General features: G+C 35.0%; 1 pseudogene; it reads right to left on the minus strand.

Moving 5' to 3' along the window:
• Positions 1–4,380: 4,380 nt before the first annotated feature.
• On the minus strand, positions 4,381–9,777 carry LOC131052669 (bifunctional pinoresinol-lariciresinol reductase 2-like; annotated as a pseudogene).
• Positions 9,778–10,731: the final 954 nt, after the last annotated feature.

Genomic DNA, 10,731 nt, shown 5'->3' on the forward strand with positions numbered 1-10,731 from the left:
TCTGATTTTCTTTGTCCCAATTGAATCTTTGACTAGCGTTGTAATTTTTGGTTTTGATGAGGTTCTTTTGGTTTTAAGCTTTTTTTAAGTTTTTGAATGATAGAGTAAATAATGCAATTTTGGAAAGCAATATAGAAACAACTTACAACTATTGAAATTAATTTTCAGAAGGCCTGATTTATTAACAACGACTAACAAATACCAAGAATAAATGAATTTCAACACTAACATGCCAAATTGGCCTACCAGGGGTCCAACGCCTTGCCTGGAGGGCTTCTTGATTGACTTTATTGAATGAAATTTCTGCTACAGAAGCTCCCACTGTGAATCAACTACTCCAACATGTATTATTCCTCTAAACAATAATTATAAAAAACAATTGAAGGGGTGAAAAGTTGATCTAGAGCTTATTCGGAAATCTTGCCAAGAGAAATCACCAAAATTGCTTCCTTTTCCCCACTAACTTGTTATCATTCAAATATGTTGGGGTTTCACCAAATAAACCACCACAATGCCTTGATTTACTCCCAACAATGATTTCACAAGTGATAGCTGCTCCAAAACCCTCTTTATTAATTTATTTTCAATCACAGGCTCCCACAGATGGTACGCCTGACCTAGGGAAGGTACGACTGGCTTAACAATGCAACAAACTTGCTGAAAAATGTAACCAAATTGCTCAGATCTATTTTACAGTGCTAACCCTGCAATCTGATACAAAAATCCACTTGATTTGACCCTTGAATGGCCTGAAATTGATCTTTTTTGAGTGTTGAAGAAGGATAAATGGTTGGGTATCGTCCAACCTGCTTGCAATTGAAGGTTTTCGTCTCCAATTTGGCTTCCACATTGTTGTACTTGTTATGGCAGAATATTGTAGAGAAGAAGAATAACAATCAACAATATAACATAATACCCATCTTGTACGTACAACCTCCTTTTAGCCTTCAAAACCTAATTTGATCCCTAGAAGCATCAATAGAAGATTCCAATGGAATCTTTTCTCCCTCCATAAGTTCGATGGGTAAAGGATCATCTTGTCATTAAAATTTGGCCACTTTTTAAAAGTTACTTTTCACCTAGAAAGATGTGCCATGGGGTGAATTATAAAGTCTTATTAAAACACTTTTAAATTAACTTTTTCTATTTTTAGAAAAAAGTGAGTTTTATAGCTTTATATTATAAAGTTATATTAATAAGTCCACCAAAGCAAGAAAATGACTAAGTATTGGTCCCCTTTGGCTAACCAATCATCTCCATACTCTGAACTTCACCTGTGGAGAGGGGTGATAGGTGAATTTACACATCTTGATAGCAACTAGAGAAGTGGGGACATTACCTAGTGACTAGCTTCAAATGTTTGTTGAAGGATTCCTTTTATAGATTTTGTAGGGATAAAATCCAAGGTGGCAAAGATCAATGGTTGAGAGTGAATCTTGAGATCATGAATGGTTGAGATGTGAGAGAGAAAGGGGGAAGATGTTCCTCCTATGATGACAAGATAGAGGACAAGGTGGAAAGAGGAGACACATGGCAAGATGCTCATTTTGACCAATGATGAAGACTCCAAAGATGTAGGATGGTTGGAGAGAATATAGATTCCCCGAGACATGAAGGATTCAACAAGTTAGGGAAGTTGGAGAAGATTTAGGCTTCCTAGGACAAGTGGAAAATGAGTCACTTTGACCAGGTTGATGTGGACAAAACTACCCTCTAAGATGTAGGGATGTGGGAGATAATATAGGGGATAGAAGGACACATAAGTCTCCTCATTCTATTGACTAGGGACAATGTTGAATATAATTGAGGAATTAAATATTAAAAATATTTAATTTGTTTAGCCACATGGTGATGAGATGACATGATGTTGTGGAAGATGAGAAGGAAGAAATGATGCGGAATTTAGAATTGAAGACTTAGGTTAGATGAATAATTAAATAATTTAGAATTATTTAATTAAGATAGACTTTAGAAGAATTGTGATGAATTTTAATTAAATAATTAATATTTAATTAATAAGTTGGTTTAGAGGAATAAGACAATTGAATCAAATAACTAAATTATTCAATTTATTCATTGATAGAAGAATTAATCTATTAAATAAATAATTAATATTTATTTAATTATCTCTAGTCATTTTTAGGTGTATACGCTAAATATTTTAAACTCTACCATAATGACCTTTTGTAACTTGTTCTCCCCCAACAATGAAGAGTGTGTGGCACAATTCTTAATGTTGTAGTCATAAACCAAGATTTTAAATCACGAATCTCCTCTTTTAGAATCTTTATGAATTAATCTGGTCATTGTGAATTACATTATACTTTATTGAATGAGAAATAGATTCAAAATTTGGCACATCACCTTATACTGGTATCTTTGTTTAATTTAGTGTCTTTTGAAGCATCTCTTTCCCTTTTCAAAATCCTCCAAAAGTCATAAGGGAAAGCTTCTTTAAAACCCAATAGTTGTTTCATAAACCATAATCCCATGTTTGCGAAACTTTTGGATTGCGATTTCTTTAATGGTATGTGCTCAACCCTTAACTGACCAACTCATTTCCCACATCTCTTTCTTCTTTTTCTAAAAAAATGGTAAGGGTGATATCCTTAAAGGATGTGAACAAAGAGACTGAGACATGTTCAACTTTATCAAACATGTTACTAAAATCGTGGTCATTAATATTTTTTTATTATAATCGATTCAAACTAGCCTTTATGATACATAGGTATAGGGAATTTCATTCTTTGTGGCCTTGTGGAGAGCTAAATGTGTGATCATGATAACTTGGAGAAACAGTAGCCCTCTAAATCACCCTTAATCTTGACTCATTCCTACTCCAATACTCACACGTGTGAGAATGCTCTTCACACATGCTACGTCTATGCTCAAACATTCTTAGCCTTCCACCTCATCCTACACTTGCTTTGATCTCATCCTTTCATACTAGCCCTCCATTTTTCATTTGGAAAATCTATTTGAGATAGATTTGCAACCCTCATTTCATCCCTGAATTTGTGTTATAACCTTTATTGTTAAAATAACTACTAGCAAATGGCATCTACATATCATCATTTTGGAGCACATCCACATCATCATAATGGAGGTTTGATGTATAGTTTTAGTTATTGCTTTGCATTGTTGCTATTTACTTTCATTTTCTCTATCACGAATGTGACTTGTTATTTGAGTTTTGGGTTTATTGTTTGCATCTAACTCCTTATTTGTAGTTCAAATAGGGGGTTCACATGGACATTTATGCATATATGAATAGTTTATTCATGTATGTCTGAGAATATGTGTATAGGAATGTACGAAAGCTAAAAGACTTGGCCCAAATTTACACAAGATTATGTTATTGGTTGATACCTAATTGTATTAGGACATTCTCCCAAAAAGGGTACAAAATTAAATGGAAACGGTATGGGTTTCCAAATTTCACCATTACACCTAATGAAGTTAGTGAATGGATTTGTTTCAACAAGATCTAGGTTTAAGTTATGTAGATTGTTAACCCAATCTTTATTATAAATGAATTTTGACCCAAATAAATATTCTAGAATGCATGAGAATTTGAAATTTATGTGTCATGGTGTCCCATCAACTCAAAAAAGAAAATCTCTCTTAAAAGAAGGAGCTCACAAGCACGGGTATAGTTGGACTACACACATTTTGAAAGAATGGAAGAGAGCAAGGGTTCTCATGACACATCAAAAACTTACAACCTATTTAAAGAAGGCCCAAGATTATATATGCAACAAATTGTTGTAAACAAAAACCAATATGTTATAGAATTGTATTCAAATGAAGAGAAAACAACACAATTATATTACTTCCACAACTCCAAATGAAAATAAATTGATAAATTATATTTTTATCATTAGTCACTCTTCTTTTCATTTTCTTTCATAAAATTATGAAAAAAACAAACATTCATTTTAAAAAATCTGATTTAACCCTTTTTATTGATCATAATATCGCATTTTGAATAAGATTGATTAAAACAAGTTTCAACTCTAATTAACCAAATTACAAAACTTACTGTTCTATAATTTTCTAACTACTCAATGTAAATAAGTAACATGCCTACCTTAAAACAGCCTATCTGTAGGCATTAATTAAATCTATTTATTACTTGTTAGAAATGATAGTAATTCTTATCTCATGCTAATAAAACAAAATTTGAAATTTTCTCTCCAAAAAGATTTGAAACAACCATGCCTACCTTAAAACAGCCTACCTTAAAACAGCCTATCTGTAGGCATTAATTAAATCTATTTATTACTTGTTAGAAATGATAGTAATTCTTATCTCATGCTAATAAAACAAAATTTGAAATTTTCTCTCCAAAAAGATTTGAAACAACCATCTAAACAAGAAGAAAAAAAGTAGCCTCTATTTATGCAATCGCTTTTGTGGTCTCATTCAGTATGAGATAAAGAAGGCCTCCTACCATTAGAATTTTATATAATATTTTTTATTATAATACAATACAATTTATTGTTGCAAATGATGCATACCACTCAAGGGAGGATTATCAGCATGGGAAGTCAATTTAGAGACTTCCATTAGACTTATACATATAGCTTCAAGTAGGATTCCACACTAGTATACTTGACATCATGATATAGTTGACAAGCTTCTTTTTCATCAGCCCCAATCTCAAAATTAGTTGTACAGCCTTCATAGAATATATCATATGCATGTGAAATTATAGCCTGTACTTCAAAAGGTTTACCTGCAATTTTAAAATATAATAACCATTCAGATAATAATGCAAACAATAAATATTTAACCTATATATACATACAAACCTTCCATAGTCTTCAGCCAATCCTCTTTTGATATTTGAGTTTTATCCAAAGGGTGACCTATAATTTTTTCCCATATTTCTACAACCTCCCCCTGTGACAGAATATTTGCAGGTGGTCTAATATGGACTTTTCTAATCTCAGTCCGAGGGTCATCTATTGCTCTGATTGTATAGCTTGCAATGTCATCCTCGTCCACCCATATTACTGCAGTTTGTGATTTTCCAAGTATCAGCTGCTTCACATAATCTAATAATATGATGGCCTAAACAATAATGAGCTATAATACAATCTATGAATGTTATAGCTTTCACAAATACCTTTTGTTTTTGCATCTCCATATAAGGTCACTCTTTCTGTTGAAGGAATAAATCCTTGTCCAAACTATCCCGTGCCGCCTAAAAAGATTCCTGCAAAGCAGTTGGCCAAGATGTAGGTGTAGGGAACTTTGGCTGCCTCTATAGCACGCCTTACCTTTCTCTTATCAATCATAACTGGATGTTCTGGCTCTATAGAATCCACCAATCTATCTGGATCCACACCAAACTCTGAAGGGAGGAAACGCTGTATCCAAAATTCACAAGTAATAAGGCTCACTAGATTGCAATGCAGGCAGTATTAAGTGCATAAGTAGATATTGCATGTATAATGTGTAGAACTAAATAAGTGGAAGTTGAGAAAAAGGTTTGATAAACAATCTAACATTAGTTGTCCATCCTGCAAACAACCCACAATTTTATCACCATCTATGGCAAAATCGCATGGTCGCTGTCAAGACAATTTTCTTGTTCCATTTAGCTTTCTTTTTTTGGTATGACTGTGAATGCACATTTCAACTCATTCTCTAGAGCCTTTCTCCAAAATTCCTTTCAGTAATTAGATGTCACTGGAGTAGTAGCAAAAGCATTGTAGACAGTGATGATGGAGGTTTCTTAACATGCAGATTCCAAATAGGCTTCATTGGTAAGATGGAAGTGCTCAAAGATAGAATGAAATTGAAAGGACATGTCAAGATGGAATAGTTAACAAAACATCAGCTGAATGAAACAATGATCATGTTGAAACATTAAATTAAAATCTGGAAGACATATAGCAGATGGTATGGTGTCAAAGTGACAACCTAAGATTTTATGAGTCCAGAAAATATTTACATGTCAGTGAGAAAGACGTCAAAACTTCAGCATAAATATGCCCTCAGTTACATTTGGTATCTAGCAACACATTATCAATAGATAACAGGTCCATATGAAAAGAATGAAAAGGGCATTATTAATACCAATAGAAGCCTTCATATGATATCTAACAAACATTGTCAATAGAAAGTTAGAAACTGTACCCAGAGCAACAAACCCAATTGGGCATTGTGAATATCAATGCTAGTTATGCAGGAGTCTGAAGTTTGAACTTTGGAGATCGGACATGTACTCAAGTTAAAATTTCAACTTAGAACAGATGCCCATTGGGATATAAGTTAAATTACTCATGAATCATTATGTAGAAATGACATCATTCAGATTTTACCATTGTCAGGGGTAGGCTGATTCTTCCTGCTATTGGGTATAATCGCTGGGCGTTTGGGTTAGGCTGTGTGCTGTCCCTGCTGGAAAATTTTCCAGCGGATGAGTTCTAATTTGTTCTTCATAAGCCTAAGCCTAAGCCTACCCTAGGGTTTGAGGAAACCTGCCCTAGGGCTTGATCCTTGATCCTTGTCAGCTCCAAAAATTCATTAGATAAAGACACTGGATGCTCTGCATCCTGGATACAGATATAACAAACATAATTCAAACCCCACCAAATATGTAACGGTGAAACTATCCTTATTGAGTATAATCGAGACAACTTGGGAGAATTTGGCTGTCAAAGACAAACCTATGCCCTATAAACAAACCTATGCCCTATAGACAAAATCAATTTTATAAAATAAAATAAAAAACACCCATAATTTGATTAATGGGCTGCTAAAAATCAGCCAGAAGAGAGTTGCCCTTCAAATAATAGACACACTTTGTTCTAGAAAAAATATATAGGTTAAATGTATAAATTCAGTTTTATTAAAAATTGATGATCTGTTTTGAAATCTTCCATTCCAACCTAAAATTTTAAAATTTTACCTCTATTTTTTTAAGCTAAAATGACTCAATATAGTCATTAGGCCATCGAATTTAGGTCATGATCAACCCAAAATTCCCTTAGGAAAAGAGAAAAAAATACACTAAAAGGCCATCTTGCAGTTCTCAGGAAACAAATGATTATGAGACCTTAATACCCAAGCAAAAAATATGTTGAGGAAACCTCATCACAGAAATCCTAGCATACAAATATGATAAAAAGAATTTTCTGATTCATCTTAAGATCTCTTGATCTGCAATTGATGTATGCATCCCCAAATGGGTAATGTGACTAAAGATCTTCTGTTTACTTTACAAGTCAATTAGTCCTGCACACTGGGTCTTATATACCAATTGGTGTTGATGAACTAGGAATCTTCCTTCTTTTGTAGCAGATGATAAACCAGAGAAATAAAATACAGAAAACTGAAATATTTTATCAGTGTGTATGAAGGAACTACAAGCAGCCTACACAAACAAGCAGTACCTTGATATTGCCTGCTGCTTCAATGGCCTCCAACAATTTCAACTGTTGTAGTATGCCATTTCTAACAATAGTTCCTGCCAGAGCTGATACGACAACATCCACTTGCTTGAGAGCAGTCACCAAGCTCTCATGGTCATCCAATGAACCCTGTCAAATACTCATTATTTAGTACTAATCAATACTATTCAATGCATAATTTAGGTTTTCAGCTGTGAACAGAAAAAACATGCAAATAGATGAAATGACATACTTGGACAAGGTGAGCCCCGGCTTTCTTGAAAGAAATGAGGAGATCCACTTTACCAAGATTGTGAGCTGCTTGAGGACGGAAGAGCACATAAGTGGGATGACTGCAAGCCAAGCTTGCCCTTACAAATCTTTGGCCTAAGTGTCCTGTACCTCCTATTATCAAAACTCTGCTTTTTGAATTCTCTGTATCTGCCATCTTTGGATCTTCCACTGAATGCGAACAATGACAGAACTCAATCCAGTGCCTAATAAAGTTGATTTTTTATATCATCCCGAAGCAATTTTTAGTCTTATTAAAAGGAGACTTCTTAATCATTTGTCCAGAAAAACTATTTTCCAAGGACTTCTTACACTGTCAACAAAAAATTTCTTAATTGGAAAAAGAAAATGCTGTAAACAATTTAATATAGTTAGATTTCAGTCAAAGATAATATTCCACTATTCACTCCTTTTAATAAGGCAAATAACCTTTTGATTGTTCTCACTAATTGAAGGCATTAAGTTTATGGCATAATTTTATATTATATATATATAATTTTATATTATATATATATAAACAATCTTAAATATAAGATAGGAGAGAGGGGTTATGTTGATGTGTATTTTGTACACGACCAAACACAGAATAAAATACCCAGAGGTATCTTATCTTCTCTTGAGTAAAGTTTCCGAATGCTGAAGATATCGCAAAAAGGATCAATCGGAGAAACTTCAAGGCTCTGTTATGTAGGTTCTCTACTCATGGATAAGCTCTTCGTGGTATGATGTGATTTGTTGGAATCACAAGAGGACTTACACTCGATGACCTAAACGTCTGATTTGCTGGAATCACAAGTCCTATTTACTAACTGGAAGACAAACAAATGGTAAAAAATGTAGGGTTCAGGAAGTCTAATCTACTACCTAGAATGCGAGAAGATGGATGAACGACTAGGTGGAGTCCTACTGGGCTGGGTCTCACCATTAGGCTTGAACAATCCGACACCAACTCAGTGCGATCTTCTAAGGGATGCTTCCAATACATTCAAATCGTAAACCATCAGACACTGATCACCATTCAAGATAATGCATGAACAATAGACGTGTAACGACTTAAGATTAAGCTCATTTTATGTCAGTTGACCACACAGGGCACACTTACAATCAGTAAGAGGCTAGTGGTATGGATTAGACGGATTCCACACAAGTGCATTCAACACCTTCTTTCATTCAATTTAATTATCTATCATCTAAAATGAAGATTCAACAAGAGACCATGCATATTGCAAAGAAACAACATACTTCACCATAACTTCAATGAAAATGGAGTTTATTTACAATCAATGGCAACAATTTCCTAATCTACTCTAATTGCTATTCTATCAGCTGACTATTGACTATTTCTAACTATTGACTCCACTACTGACTATTGACTAACTATTAGCCTTTACAAATGAGGAGCCAGGGCTTATATAGTGCTCTCAATACAATTCAATGGCTCAGATTAATTTGAGATCAATGGCCAAGATTTTACAATGAAAACCCTAATTAGGGTTTGTTACAACAAACTCAATTCTAGCCAATGAAATAATTGCATTATTTGGACACATGCCTTCTTTGGAATATTCGACCAATGGATATCTGGGGTAGGTACATCAAAGTTTGTGTCATCTTTGATGAGTCAGGTACATTGAATCTAGACACACTGAGTTGGACCAATCCGACTGGAGGAGTGATGACTGGGATGCCACCTTGTCTGACACATGTAACTTGGTAGATGTTCAATTTGATGATGCTGAGAAGATAATTTTAATTCACTCTTCTGAAACTATCTGCTTCCTCAACGGACCCTTGCTTTAACCTCTTTTGTCTTTGATGTGCAGGATGGATGGTGTACTTTTCCTTGAAATGCTGGACTGGAAGAGGTCGTCCTTGATGATGCTAGACTGGAGAAGGTCATCGTTGATCTGCCCTGGTCTTCTTTCATCTGCAAGACAAACCAAAAGATGATTAAGGTCATATAACAAATTCATTTCAACATAGCATATTCTACCTTAAATCATCAACAAGAAAATATCAAAATGAAGCTTGCTCAAGATTCTTTCCAGGGACAGGCTCTATAAGAATTTCGCCCTAGACCCTTTGGTAGACCCTTTGGAAGGGTCAAAAGCGAATTCCTTATTCCTGGCTCATTAGACCTCACTTTTTGACCATACTTGCTTAGATACATGCCCAAGGATGCCCTCATCCTCAACCAACACCAAGCTTGATGTAAATTTGGGGCAAAATAGAGGTTTTAAGAATTTCGCCCTGGACCCTTTGGAAGGGTGAGGAGCAAAATTTGTATTTTAGGACAAAATCCATTATGTCTCTACTCCAAAATGCCTTCCAAGGCAAGCATACACTAGTCTTCTCTCCACCAAGGCTTGGGAATCCATCTTTTGATCTTCATCATGAGAAATTTAGGTGAAATTGGGAATTTCGCTCTAGACCCTTTGGAAGGGTCAGGACCGAAATTCAAGTTCTAGGTCTTAATTCCTCATCTCCTTCACTTCAATTCATCTTGCAGGGCAAAGAAGCATCATTTCAACCTCAACCATGCCTTAGGACTCAAAGTCTTGACTTGACACAAGGAGGAAATAGGTAGATTGAAGAATTTCGCTCTGGACCCTTTGGAAGGGTCAGGAGCGAATTTCTTGTTTTGAGCTCATTTCTTCATATTTGATGACTCTTGGCAATTCAAGGCCATGCCTAAGGACACCTTTAATCTTGATCCACACTAGACTTGGCATAAAATTGAGGGAAAAGATAGGTTTTGCACAATTTCGCCTTGGACCCTTTGGAAGGGTCAGGAGCGAATTTCTTCCTCTAGGTTTGAAACTTCATTTCTTGAACTCCAATCTACATTGCTAAGCAAAAATACATCACTCCACTTCCATATACACCATAGGAACCAAAGTTTTGACCTCAAAATGACTAGAAAAGAGAATTTTGCTAGAAATCATGGCCGGGGACAGGACTTATAATGAATTTCGCCCTAGACCCTTTGGATGGGTCAAGAGCAAATTTCTTCCTCTAGCCCAAAATCATCATTTTT

The sequence above is a fragment of the Cryptomeria japonica genome, chromosome 5 (assembly GCF_030272615.1).
Source record: "Cryptomeria japonica chromosome 5, Sugi_1.0, whole genome shotgun sequence".
Lineage (NCBI taxonomy): Eukaryota > Viridiplantae > Streptophyta > Pinopsida > Cupressales > Cupressaceae > Cryptomeria > Cryptomeria japonica.